The 12,412-nt window shown below is 39.0% G+C and overlaps 1 pseudogene; it reads left to right on the forward strand.

The window, feature by feature from the left end:
- LOC133049345 (heterogeneous nuclear ribonucleoprotein H3-like) overlaps positions 1-10,462 on the forward strand; it is a 165,361-nt pseudogene extending 154,899 nt beyond the window's left edge.
- Positions 10,463-12,412: the final 1,950 nt, after the last annotated feature.

Here is a 12,412-nt window from a genome sequence, read left to right on the forward strand (position 1 = left end):
TACACTCAATATCCTGTAAGAAATAATAATGGAAAAGAATATGAAAAAGAATGTATATATGTATGTGTGTAACTCAATCACTTTGCTGTATGTACAGAAGAAATTAACACAACATTGAAAATCAACTATACTTCAATTTTTAAAAAAGATAGAGGGGGGAAAAAAAGAATTATATAACTGTTTATGCATTTCCTTCAATCCCTATTCAGGGTTTACCTCTACTCAGCCAACATAAAAGATTATAAGATTTGTGTCTTAGAAAAATGTATTGGATTCCTACCCTCAAACTCAATAACATTGTAACCAGGGGCAAATTGCTTAACTTCTTTGTCCCTTATATTTTTTCACCTTTAAAACAAGGTAACAATGTACTGCCTGCCTTGTAGTGCTGTTAATAGATTTGGTACATAATCTTTGCCAAAAAAGGATGAACCAAAAACCTGTGCTTTAAGAACTACATTGTACTTTATATAGATTTATTTTATATGTGTAAACTTAACTGTCCTTGAGTTAACTTTTATAGCAAAATCCACATTTATATTTATAAAATGGTTTAAATAAAAATGTTAAAATCTAACCTGAAACATCAAGTATAAGATATATAGATATATATTATACTTGTATTACTTCATATATTTTATCTACTACCTTATTGAGATTGTTTGGTCAGTACCCTCTATGAATATTCTTTTTTTTTTTTTTCTTTTTAAAGTCTCTGAAAAACAATAACTATCAAGCCTTTCCTGTATCCTTTTCTCTGAATAAACATTTTATCTTTGTTCCAAGGCAGTGTTCATTACCACATCAATAAGCTTGTTTGGTTTACTTTCTATCTTAATATGACTAATGGACCACTGTTTATATATTTTCCTGTTGCTTTTACTAACGATTCTGCTTGCCAATTGTGCTCTGTTTGAAGTGTACGTATCTTCCATCTGCTGTAACATTTTGTACCCATGTCCCAGCTGTACTAATTCTATTAATTGCATACTATTTATTGAACTTTATTACCCAGAATTAATCTTAAGCATTAAAGAAATGAGAACTATTTATGAACTAAATTCCTCTAGATTCAATATTTTGTCCTTAAGAGTTCAATTTTAAGATAAAATATTTGTGCTTTTAGTTTTCTTTGAATTGTGATTCTTAAATATCTAATAAACTATCTGATCCATTAATCTTGCCAAGAAATATGCCTTTTTGTAAGAAAATTAAACTATCCTTTCAATCTTTTTGAAGACTAAAAACAGTGAATTGATAATTTTGAAGTGGTTTATATAGATTCTGGTGAAAGTATAGTCCAGAATTCATAGATAAAAACTTTTATTTACTATCTGCTTCTTAAGTATTTAACATATTATTAAACCTGTCTCAATTTTATACTTTGTAAATGTTGTTTTTTTTTAAAAAATCTTTCACATAGAGCATCTTAAGTAACACTAAATTTAAATAAACTAACATGCAAGAAATTTCTTACACAATGCCTAAAATTGTTTCTCCTTGTAGAATATGGAAGTTAGACTATATGCTATTAGGTCCCTTTCTCTAATAAGCATTTCTGGTTTGGGAATAAATTTTAAATTTTATAATAAGAATATGAATTTATAAGATACATCTACCTTTTTGATACCTATGCACTAACTATCGTGTCTCCCCAACAATATTTTTTTCCAGAGGTCCTTCTTTGTAATTTCTTTCAGGGTTAAGTGACCAGATCTCAGAGCATAAGTAACATTGAGGATAAGTTTTGGGCTGAAAGGGACAGAACCTATAATATTTCTGATCCATGTGTAAAAAATTATCTCTTCATCTTCCACAAACAATTGTTTTCTTAGAAGTTTGTATTTGAACAGAGACCTGGATTTGAACCCTTCTGTTCAGTCACTAAGGCTTTTCTGACTCTTTGTGACCCCATGGACTGCATGCAGCACATCAGGCTTCCCAAATCTTCACTATCTCCTGGAGTTTTCTCAAACTCATGTTCATTGAGTCAGTAATGCCATGCAACCATCTCATCCTCTGTTGCCCCTTCTCCTGCTATCTTCAATCATTCCCAGCATCAGGGTCTTTTCCAGTGAATCAGCTCTTTGCATCAGGTGGCCAAAGTATTGGAACTTCAGCTTCAGCATCAGTCCTTCCAAAGAATATTCAGGGTTGACTTCCTTCGGGATGGACTGGTTGGATCTCCTTGCAGTCCAAGGGACTCTCAAGAGTCTTTTCCAATGGCACAGTTCAAAGGCATCAGCTCTTCATTCCTCAGCCTTCTTTATGGTCCAACTCTCATATCAGCTCATGACTACTGGGAAAACCCATAGCTTTGACTAAATGAATCTTTGTTGGGAAAGTGTTGTCTCTGTTTTGTAATACACTGTATAGGTTTCTCATAGCTTCCTTCAAAGAAGCAAGTATCTTTTAATTTTGTGGCTGCAGTCACTGTCTACAGTGATTTTGGAGCCAAAGAAAATAAAATCTACCACTGTTTCTGCTTTCCCCCCATCTGTTTGTCATGAAGTGATGAGACCAGATACCATGATCTTAGTTTTTTGAATGTTGAGTTTTAAGCTAGCTTTTTCATTCTCCTTTTTCACCCTCATCAAGAGGCTCTTTAGTTCCTGTTTGCTTTCTGCCATTAGACTGGAATCATATGCATATCTGAGATTGCTGATATTGCCCCAGCAATCTTGATTCCAGCTTGTGATTCACCCAGTATGGCATTTAGCATGATGTACACTGCATAGAAGTTAAATAAACAGGATGACAATATACAGCCTGATGTACTCCTTTCCCAATTTTCAACTAGTATGCTGTTTCATTTCTGACTCTGTAGCTTCTTGACCTGCATACAAGTTTCTCAGGAGGCAGGCAAGGTGGTCTGATATTTCCATCTCTTTAAGAAATTCCAACAGTTTCTTGCAATCCACACAGTCAAAGGCTTTAGTGTAAACAATAAAGCAGAAGCAGACATTTTTCTGAAATTCTCTTGCTTTTCCTATGATCCAACAGACAGAAATTTTATTTCTGGTTCCTCTGCCTTTTCTAAATTCAGCTTGCACATCTGAAAGTTGTCAGTTCACATACTGTTTAAGCCTAGCTTGAAGGATTTGAGCATTACCTTGCTAGCATGTAAAATGAGCAAAGTTGCACAGTAGTTTGAACATTCTTTAGTATTGCCTTTCTTTGGGATTGGAATGAAAGTTGACATTTTCTAGTCCTGTGGCCCCTGCTGAGTTATCCAAATTTTCTGGCATATCCTGTGCAGCACTTTCACAGTATCATCTTTTAGGATTTGAAATAGCTTAGCTGTAATTCCATCACTTCCACTAGCTCTGTTTATAGTATACTTCCTAAGGCCTACTTGACTTCACATTCCAGGATGTCTGGCTTTAGGTGAATGATCATACCATTGAAAGGTTGTTGCTAAACTAAGAAAGATGCTGAGATGCCTGGCCTTCGGAGGAGAAGAATGCAATCCAGGGCCAGAGATGAGGCTTGATCACTCAGAGCTTTTGTGTAATAAAGTTTTATTAAAGTATAAAAAAGATAGAGAAAGCTTCTGACAGAGACATCAGAAGGGGGCAGAAAGATTGCCCCATTGGCTAGTGTTAGCAACGGAGTTATATATTTTTTAATTAGTTATTACAATGAATAAAAATAATGTCTGGAGGTTGTAAAGATATTACTGTTCCCACTCCAATAATTTACATCTTAAAATAACAGGATTAGCCAGAAGGTTTTCAGAAAGGAGAAACTGTCCTCAAACAGGATACATTGTTGTTATATAATCTTAGTACAGAGTTTAAACTGAGTTGTTTGTTGTGTAATCATCAGTTCTAGGCTTAAAGATAAAAATCTTTTATGTGACTAAGACTAAGGAATGTAGAGGGAAAAAAGGTTTATCCTTTCCTCCTCCTTGAGAATTCCAGACCCCTGTTTCCTCGTTGAGAACCTCAGATCCCTCTATCTTTGAGGACCACCAAACTTCTTATCAACTAGCCTAGAAATTGACTCTCTCACTATTGTGGTTATCTGAGTCATTAAGACCTTTTTATATAACTCTTTTATGTATTCTTGCCATCTCTTCCTAATCTTATCTGCTTCTGTTAGGTCCTTGCCATTTCTGCGCTTTATTGTGTCCATTCTCTGTAGGAAAAGTTCCCTTGATATCTCCAGTTTTCTTAAAGAGATCTCTAGTCTCCCATTCTATTGCTTTCCACTATTTCTTTTTTTTTTTTTTTTTTTTTTTTTTTGCATTGTTCACTTAAGAATGCTTTCTTGTCTCTCCTTGCAGTTCTCTAGAACTCTACATTCAATTGGGTATATCTTTCACTTCTCTTTTGCCTTTTGCTTCTCTTCTTTTCTCAGCTATTTTTAAGGCCTCCTCAGATGACCAGTTTGCCTTTTTATTTTTCTTTTTGTCTAGAGTGATTTTGGCCACTGCCTCCGGTACAATGTTATGAACCTCTGTCCATAGTTCTTCAGGCATGTTATATATCAGGCCTAATCCCTTCAATCTGTTCATCACCTCCACTGTATAATCATAAGGGATTTGATTTAGGTCTTACCTGAATGATCTAGTAGTTTTCCCTACTTTCTTCAATTTAAGTCTGAATTTTGCAGAAAGGAGTTCATGATTTGAGCCACAGTCAGCTCCTGGTCTTGTTTATGTTGGCTGTATAGTGTCTCCATCTTTGACTGCAAAGAATACAATCAGTCTGATTTTAGTACTAGCCATCTGGTGATGCCCATGTGTAGAGTCATCTCTTGTGCTGTTGGAAGAGGGAGTTTGCTACGACCAGTGTGTTCTCTTGACAAAACTCTATTAGCCTTTGCCCTGCCTCCTTTGTACTCCAAGGCCAAACTTGCTTGTTACTCCAGGTGTTTCTTGACTTCTTAATTTTGCATTCCAATCTCCTATGATGAAAAAGACTTTTTTTGGTGTTAGTTCTAGAACATCTTCATAGAACCATCCAACTTCAGCTTCTTCAACATTAGTGGTTGGAGCATAGACTTGGATTACTCTGATATTGAATGGTTTGCCTTGGAAATGAACCGAGATCATTCTGTCATTTTTGAGATTGCACTCAAGCACTGCATTTTGAACTCCTGTTGACTATGAGGACTACTCCATTTCTTCTAAGGGATTCCTGCCCACAGTAGTAGATATAATGGTCATTTGAATTAAATTCACCCATTCCCATCCATTTTAGTTCACTGATTCCTAAAATGTCAGTGTTCACCCTTGCCATTTCCTGCCTGACCACACTCAATTTACCTTGATTCATGGACCTAACATTCAAGGTTCCTATGAAATATTGTTCTTTGTAGTATTGGACTTACTTTCACCAATAGACACATCTACAACTGAGTGGCATTTTCAGTTTGGTCCAATTTTTTCATTCTTTCTGGAGCTATTTCTCTGTTCTTTCCCAAGGGCATATTAGACACCTACTGAACTAGAGGATTCGTCTTCTATTGTCATATCTTTTTTGCCTTTTCATACTCTTCATGGGGTTCCAAAAGATCTACTTATTGTTTCAGCAATCTTGGGAAATCACTTAAGTGCTCCGAAATATTATCTTTTCTAAAATGGAAATAATATACTACCTCATCCACTACCTTCCAAACTCCTACAAGAATCATATATAGTAATGTTCTGAACTTTGTATATTTAACAGTGCCAAGAAAATATTAATCATATTTATTTAACACATTATGAATTACTTGTTAAATATGGAAAATGAAGAAAAGCCTAGTCATGGTGATTATCCCTCTCTGGTGAGGGTGAAGTGAAAGTGAAAAGTCGTTCAGTCGTGTCCGACTCTGCGACCCCGTGAACTGTAGCCCACCAGGCTCCTCCATCCATGGAATTTTCTAGGCAAGAGTACTGGGTGGGTTAAACTGATACTCTGGGCCACATTATTTATAAGATGCCAGTATAGTCAGAGAATGAGGCAGGAAATTTGTCCTTTAGGCTAGAAGTTAAGGAGGGAGGCCCCACACAGTGTGACCTCAAATGCCCTTTTAAGCTCTTAAATATGTTGCCCTAATGCACATGTTCAACCAGACTCTGAGAACTCCTACTCTAGGAGAGAGTGGTAGACAGCAGTTAGATTTTAAAGGGTGGTTAATGTTCAGTCTCTGATGAATTTGAGCAACTCAATCACTAAAACTTTATTAGAAATTATTAGAAGGAATATTTGGAGAGCTACCAGCCCATTAAGTTAAAGACAGCAAAATCTCACATGATTTACCCCAAAAAAAACCTTTTCTTCAAATCCCTATTCAATTTCTCTTGCTTTATTTTTCTTACCCATCTTTACCTACAAGTGGGGGAAGTAAACTCAGCCAGACAAAAAGCATACACAAGTCTAAGCCATGGACATTACTGAAGCTTCAGGCATGCACGTTAGATCAAGATATTAGAAACCTCATAAAGCTGAAGCACAGGGGCTGGTGCTGGGTACCAACATACTCCCCAGTTCAGGGGACATAGAAATCCTCCAGTAACTTAAACAAGATTATAATGGATCTTAATTTATAGAAAATATAATTTAACACTCACAAAATTAACAAAAGACTGGACAATAAGGTTGAGAAAATGAGTAAGAAAAAGTGGTTGGAAATAGGAACCACAGCAAATGCAGTTAAATCCCACTGGTTTCAAAGAAGATGTTGTAAGAAATATGATATCTCACCATCCCCATATTCCTGCGTCACTCACTAAAGATTCAAATTCATGTGAAATAAAGTTTAATAGACTGAGCCGAAATCACCTAACTGATCCGTGATGGACCAAGATAGAGAAAGGGAAGATACGACTTTTTGAGATTTCAGATTGAAGGCGGCCACTGTCTTCTATCAGGTCTACACACAACTGGGGATTGCCTAGAGGTGGGATGGATTTACTAGCAAAAGAATCCAAGAGTGACAGATTTTTACGTTGACCCAAACCATGGTTTCTTACAATCCAATTTGAGCAGGTTTCTTCTGGGCAAACGTTCTTAACTATTTTCCTAAAATTATGATTAATAAATCAACAAATCCAAAAGAGCCAATGCTATGAATCCTGTTGTGCAGGAGTGTATTTTGCCACCACCATGGACAGGGAGATAAGCACTAAACTGGAGGGGAATGCCTCAAAGATGGTGTTCTGTTCCTTAGATAACACATGATAAGGATTTTTTATTGGCACTTAGCCACAGGCAGCATAAAAGATTTGAGGCAGTTGTTGGTTTAAATTTTATCTGCTCATAGATTCCCACCAGAAACCAAAATACTACTTTATGGCTAGTCACTTAAGAGTTGTAACAGACTTTATCTATTTGATCCATAACAATTCACAGCTCAACTTTTCTTCTTCACTGCTAGATCTTACCTTTTCATTTAGAAATTGAAAGTGCCAAGTACCCATTGCCCTTACCTCCCACTTTTCATCTAAGGATGGGGGAATGACTCAATAGTTGCCACTGAAATTTCACAGAGAATAACCTGAGTAGCTTCTCAAGAAGATTTTCCTTCTAATAAAAATGACATTCAAGTACCTTAAGAAGAAAAGGAAGTTATTTTTAGAGAAGCTAACTCAGACCTGTAACCACCTTGATACCACCTCTCTCTGGAATGCTTGTTATGTGAGAGATGACTGTCCATCCTTTAAGCCATTTGAGATAAGTTTTCTGTTACTTGAAATCAAAAGCATACTAAGTGGGAATAATTTGTAAGTGGAATGTAGGTTGGGACAATTAAAATATTCTAAAATAAGAAATTGGCAGAGTAGAGGATATAGAATTGAGAACTTAAGTATTCCAGGCTGGAAAGCTGGTCCTTATGAGGCAGTTAAGGAGCCTTGGTTAAATAGCCTTGTGACATATTTTGGGATAGTAAGTCATGGGCTTCCCAAGTGACACTAGTGGTAAAGAACCTGCCTGTCAATGCAGATGGACATAAGAGATGTGAGTTCAATCCCTGGGTTGGAAAGATCCCCTGGAGTAGAGCATGGCAACCCACTGCAATATTCTTGTCTGGAGAACTCTGTGGACAGAGGAACCTGGTGGACTACAGTCCATAGGGTCACAAAGAGCCAGCCATGACTGAAGCAACTTAGCATGCACAGACACATGTGCATGTCACCTGTGCATAGCACCTATTCAGTGCTATGAGAAATAGTAGGAAAACTCAGAATACCAGAATGTGTTGTCTATTTCTTGCACTTTCCTTTTAGGTACTATAGAAGAGATAAGCCTAATCTAAAGTCAGCTGGTCTGAAAGAAAGTGAACAAAGGAGAAACTATGGCCTCCTGATCATGGAACTTCTCATGTCTTGCCTTAACTTCCACTGAAGCCTATTTAAATGATTCAAATTTGGGCCAACTTCAACATGGCAATAGTGTCCCATTTATTTTTTGTCTTACAAGTGGCTCCAATGGTATTCAGAGCAGTTCCGCTTTCTAAATGTTTGCCCATACTAGAGAAATATTCAAGCCTGCCTTCTAGTGGTTCTTCAAAATATATATTGCTTTCACTGAAAAAAAAACAAAAAAACCTTGAATTTGTTATATAGGTGTGTCTGTGTGTGCTATCTCTCAGTCATGTCTGACTCTTTGCAAGCCCGTGGACTGTAGCCTGCCAGGCTCCTCTGTCCATGGAATTTTCCAGGCAGGAATACTGGAGTGAGTTGCCATTTCCTGCTCCAGGGGATCTTCCTGACCTGGATATCAAAACTGTGACTCTTGCATCACATTGGTAGGTGGATTCTTTACCACTAGTGACACCTGAGAAACCCTTATATGGGTGTACCTGACTGTAATATAAATTAGTCTATATACTGAGAAAGCAGAGTTATTTTAAATCAGATTTATTTTTAAAAATTTATGGCTTTAACAAATAATTCAAGCATCAGTCAGTCAGTCAGTCAGTTCAGTTGCTCAGTCGTGTCTGACTCTTTGTGACCCCATGAATCACAGCATGCCAGGCCTCCCTGTCCATCTCCAGCTCCCTGAGTTTACTCAAACTCATGCCCATTGAGTCGGTGATGCCATCCAGCCGTCTCATCCTCTGTCGTCCCTTCTCCTCCTGCCCCCAATCCCTCCCAGCATCAGGGTCTTTTATAATGAGTCAACTCTTCACATCAGGTAGCCAAAGTATTGGAGTTTCAGCTTCAGCATTAGTCCTTCCAATGATGGAGGACTTATCTCCTTCAGGATGGACTGGTTCGATCTCCTTGCAGTCCAAGAGACTCTCAAGAGTCTTCTCCAACACCACAGTTCAAAAGCATCCATTTTTCGGCGCTCAGTTTTCTTCACAGTCCAACTCTCACATCCATAAATGACCACTGGAAAAACCATAGCCTTGACCAGATGGACCTTTGTTGGCAAAGTAATGTCTCTGCTTTTTAATATGCTATCTAGGTTGGTCATAACTTTCCTTCCAAAGAGTAAGCGTCTTTTAATTTCATGGCTGCAGTCACCATCCACAGTGATTTTGGAGCCCAAATATATGAAGTCTGACACTGTTTCCACTGTCTCCCCATCTATTTCCCATGAGGTGATGGGACCAGATGCCATGATCTTAGTTTTCTGAATGTTAAGCTTTAAGCCAACTTTTTCACTCTCCTCTTTCACTTTCATCAAGAGGCTTTTTAGTTCCTCTTCACTCTCTGCCATAAGGGTGGTGTCATCTGTACATCTGAGGTTATTGATATTTCTCCTGGCAATCTTGATTCCAGCTTGTGCTTCCTCCAGCTCAGCCTTTCTCATGATGTACTCTGCATATAAGTTAAATAAGCAGGGTGACAATATACAGCCTTGACGTACTCTTTTTCCTATTTGGAACCAGTCTGCTGTTCCATGACCAGTTCTAACTGTTGCTTCCTGACCTGCATATAGATTTCTCAAGAGGCAGGTCAAGCGGTCTGGTATGCCCATCTCTTTCAGAATTTTCCACACTTTACTGTGATCCACACAGTCAAAGGCTTTGGCATAGTCAACAAAGCAGAAATATACGTTTTTTCTGGAACTCTCTTGCTTTTTCGATGATCCAGCGAATGTTGGCAATTTGATCTCTGGTTCCTCTGCCTTTTCTAAAACCAGCTTGAACATCTGGAAGTTCTTGGTTCAGGTATTGCTGAAGCCTGGCTTGGAGAATTTTGAGCATTATTTTACTAGCGTGTGAGATGAGTGCAATTGTGCGGTAGTTTGAGCATTCTTTGGGATTGCCTTTCTTAGGGATTCAAATGAAAACTGACCTTTTCCAGTCCTTCTGCGCGGCAGAAGCGCACCGCCTGCAATTGACCGTGCAGAAGTGGGGCGTGAGGAGCTACCCCTCGCCCAAGGTCAGGGGTGGCGACCGAGAGCGCCAGGTTGCGACAGCGCAGGGGCGGAGGCCGAGAGGAGCTTCCCCACGTCCGAGGTCAGGGGCGGTGGCGGAGAAGAGCTACCACAAGCCTGAGTTCAGGAGCGGCGGCTGAGAGGAGCAACCCCACATCGAAGGAGTGGTGGCTGTGTGGGAGCAGGAGGGCCTAGAGGAGATATTCCACATTCAAGGTCAGGAGGGGCGGCCATGAGAAGATACACCTCGTCCAAGGTAAGGAGAAGCAGCTGTGCTTTGCTGAAGCAGCCGTGAAGAGATACCCTACTTCCGAGGTAAGAGAAACCCAACTAAGAGGGTAGGTGTTGCAAGAGGGCATCAGAGGGCAGACACACTAAAACTATAATCACAGAAAACTAGCCAGTCTGATCACAGGACCACAGTCGTATCTAACTCAATGAACTAAGCCATGCCGTGTGGGGCCACCCAAGATGGTCGGGTCATGGTGGAGCAGTTTGAGAAAATGTGGTCCACTGGAGAAGGGAATGGCAAACCACTTCAGTATTCTTGCCTTGGGAACCCCATGAACAGTATGAGAAGGCAAAATGATAGGATACTGAAAGAGGAACTCCCCAGGTCGGTAGGTGCCCAATATGCTACTGGAGATCAGTGGAGAAATAACTCCAGAAAGAATGAAGGGATGGAGCCAAAGCAAAAACAATACCCAGTTACAGATGTGACTGGTGATAGAAGCAAGGTCCGATGCTATAAAGAGAAATATTGCATAGGAACCTGGAATGTTAGGTCCATGAATCAAGGCAAATTGGAAGTGGTCAAACAGGAGATGGCAAGAGTGAATGTCGACATTCTAGGAATCAGTGAACTAAAGTGGACTGGAATGGGTGAATTTAACTCAGATAACCATTATATCTACTACTGTGGTCAGGAATCCCTTCCCTTAGAAGAAATGGAGTAGCCATCATGGTCAACAAAAGAGTCCGAAATGCAGTACTTGGATGCAATCTCAAAAACGACAGATTGATCTCTGTTTCCAAGGCAAATCATTCAATATCACGGTAATCCAAGCCTATGCCCCAACCAGGAATGCTGAAGAAGCTGAAGTTGAACGGTTCTATGAAGACCTACAAGACCTTTTAGAACTAACCCCCAAAATAGATATCCTTTTCATTATAGGGAACTGGAATGCAAAAGTAGGAAGTCAAGAAACACCTGGAGTAACAGGCAAATTTGGCCTTGGAGTAAGGAATGAAGCAGGGCAAAGGCTAATAGAGTTTTGCCAAGAGAATGCACTGGTCATAGCAAACACCCTCTTCCAAGAACACAAGAGAAGACTCTACACATGGACATCACCAGATGGTCAACACCAAAATCAGATTGATTATATTCTTTGCAGCCAAAGATGGAGAAGCTCTCTACAGTCAGCAAAAACAAGACCAGGAGCTGACTATGGCTCAGATCATGAATTCCTTATTGCCAAATTCAGACTTAAACTGAAGGAAGTAGGGAAAACCACTAGACCATTCAGGTATGACCTAAATCAAATCCCTTATGACTATACAGTGGAAGTGAGAAATAGATTTAAGGGATTAGATCTGATAGACAGAGTGCCTGATGAGCTATGAACGGAGGTTTGTGACATTGTACAGGAGACAGGGATCAAGACCATCCCCATGGAAAAGAAATGCAAAAAGGCAAATGGTTGTCTGAGGAAGCCTTACAAACAGCTGTGAAAAGAAGAGAAGGGAAAAGCAAAGGAGAAAAGGAAAGTTATTCCCATTTGAATGCAGAGTTCCAAAGAATAGCCAGGAGAGATGAGAAAGCCTTCCTCAGTGATCAATGCAAAGAAATAGAGGAAAATAACAGAATGGGAAAGACTAGAGATCTCTTCAAGAAAATTAGAGATATCAAGGGAACATTTCAGGCAAAGATGGGTTCAATAAAGGACAGAAATGGTATGGACCTAACAGAAGCAGGAGATAATAAGAAGAGGTGGCAAGGATACACAGAAAAACTGTACAAAAAAGATCTTCATGACCCAGATAATTACAATGGTGTGATCACTCACCTAGAGCCAGACATCCTGGAATGT

Source organism: Dama dama, chromosome 30, assembly GCF_033118175.1.
Source record: "Dama dama isolate Ldn47 chromosome 30, ASM3311817v1, whole genome shotgun sequence".
In the NCBI taxonomy this organism is placed as follows: Eukaryota; Metazoa; Chordata; class Mammalia; order Artiodactyla; family Cervidae; genus Dama; species Dama dama.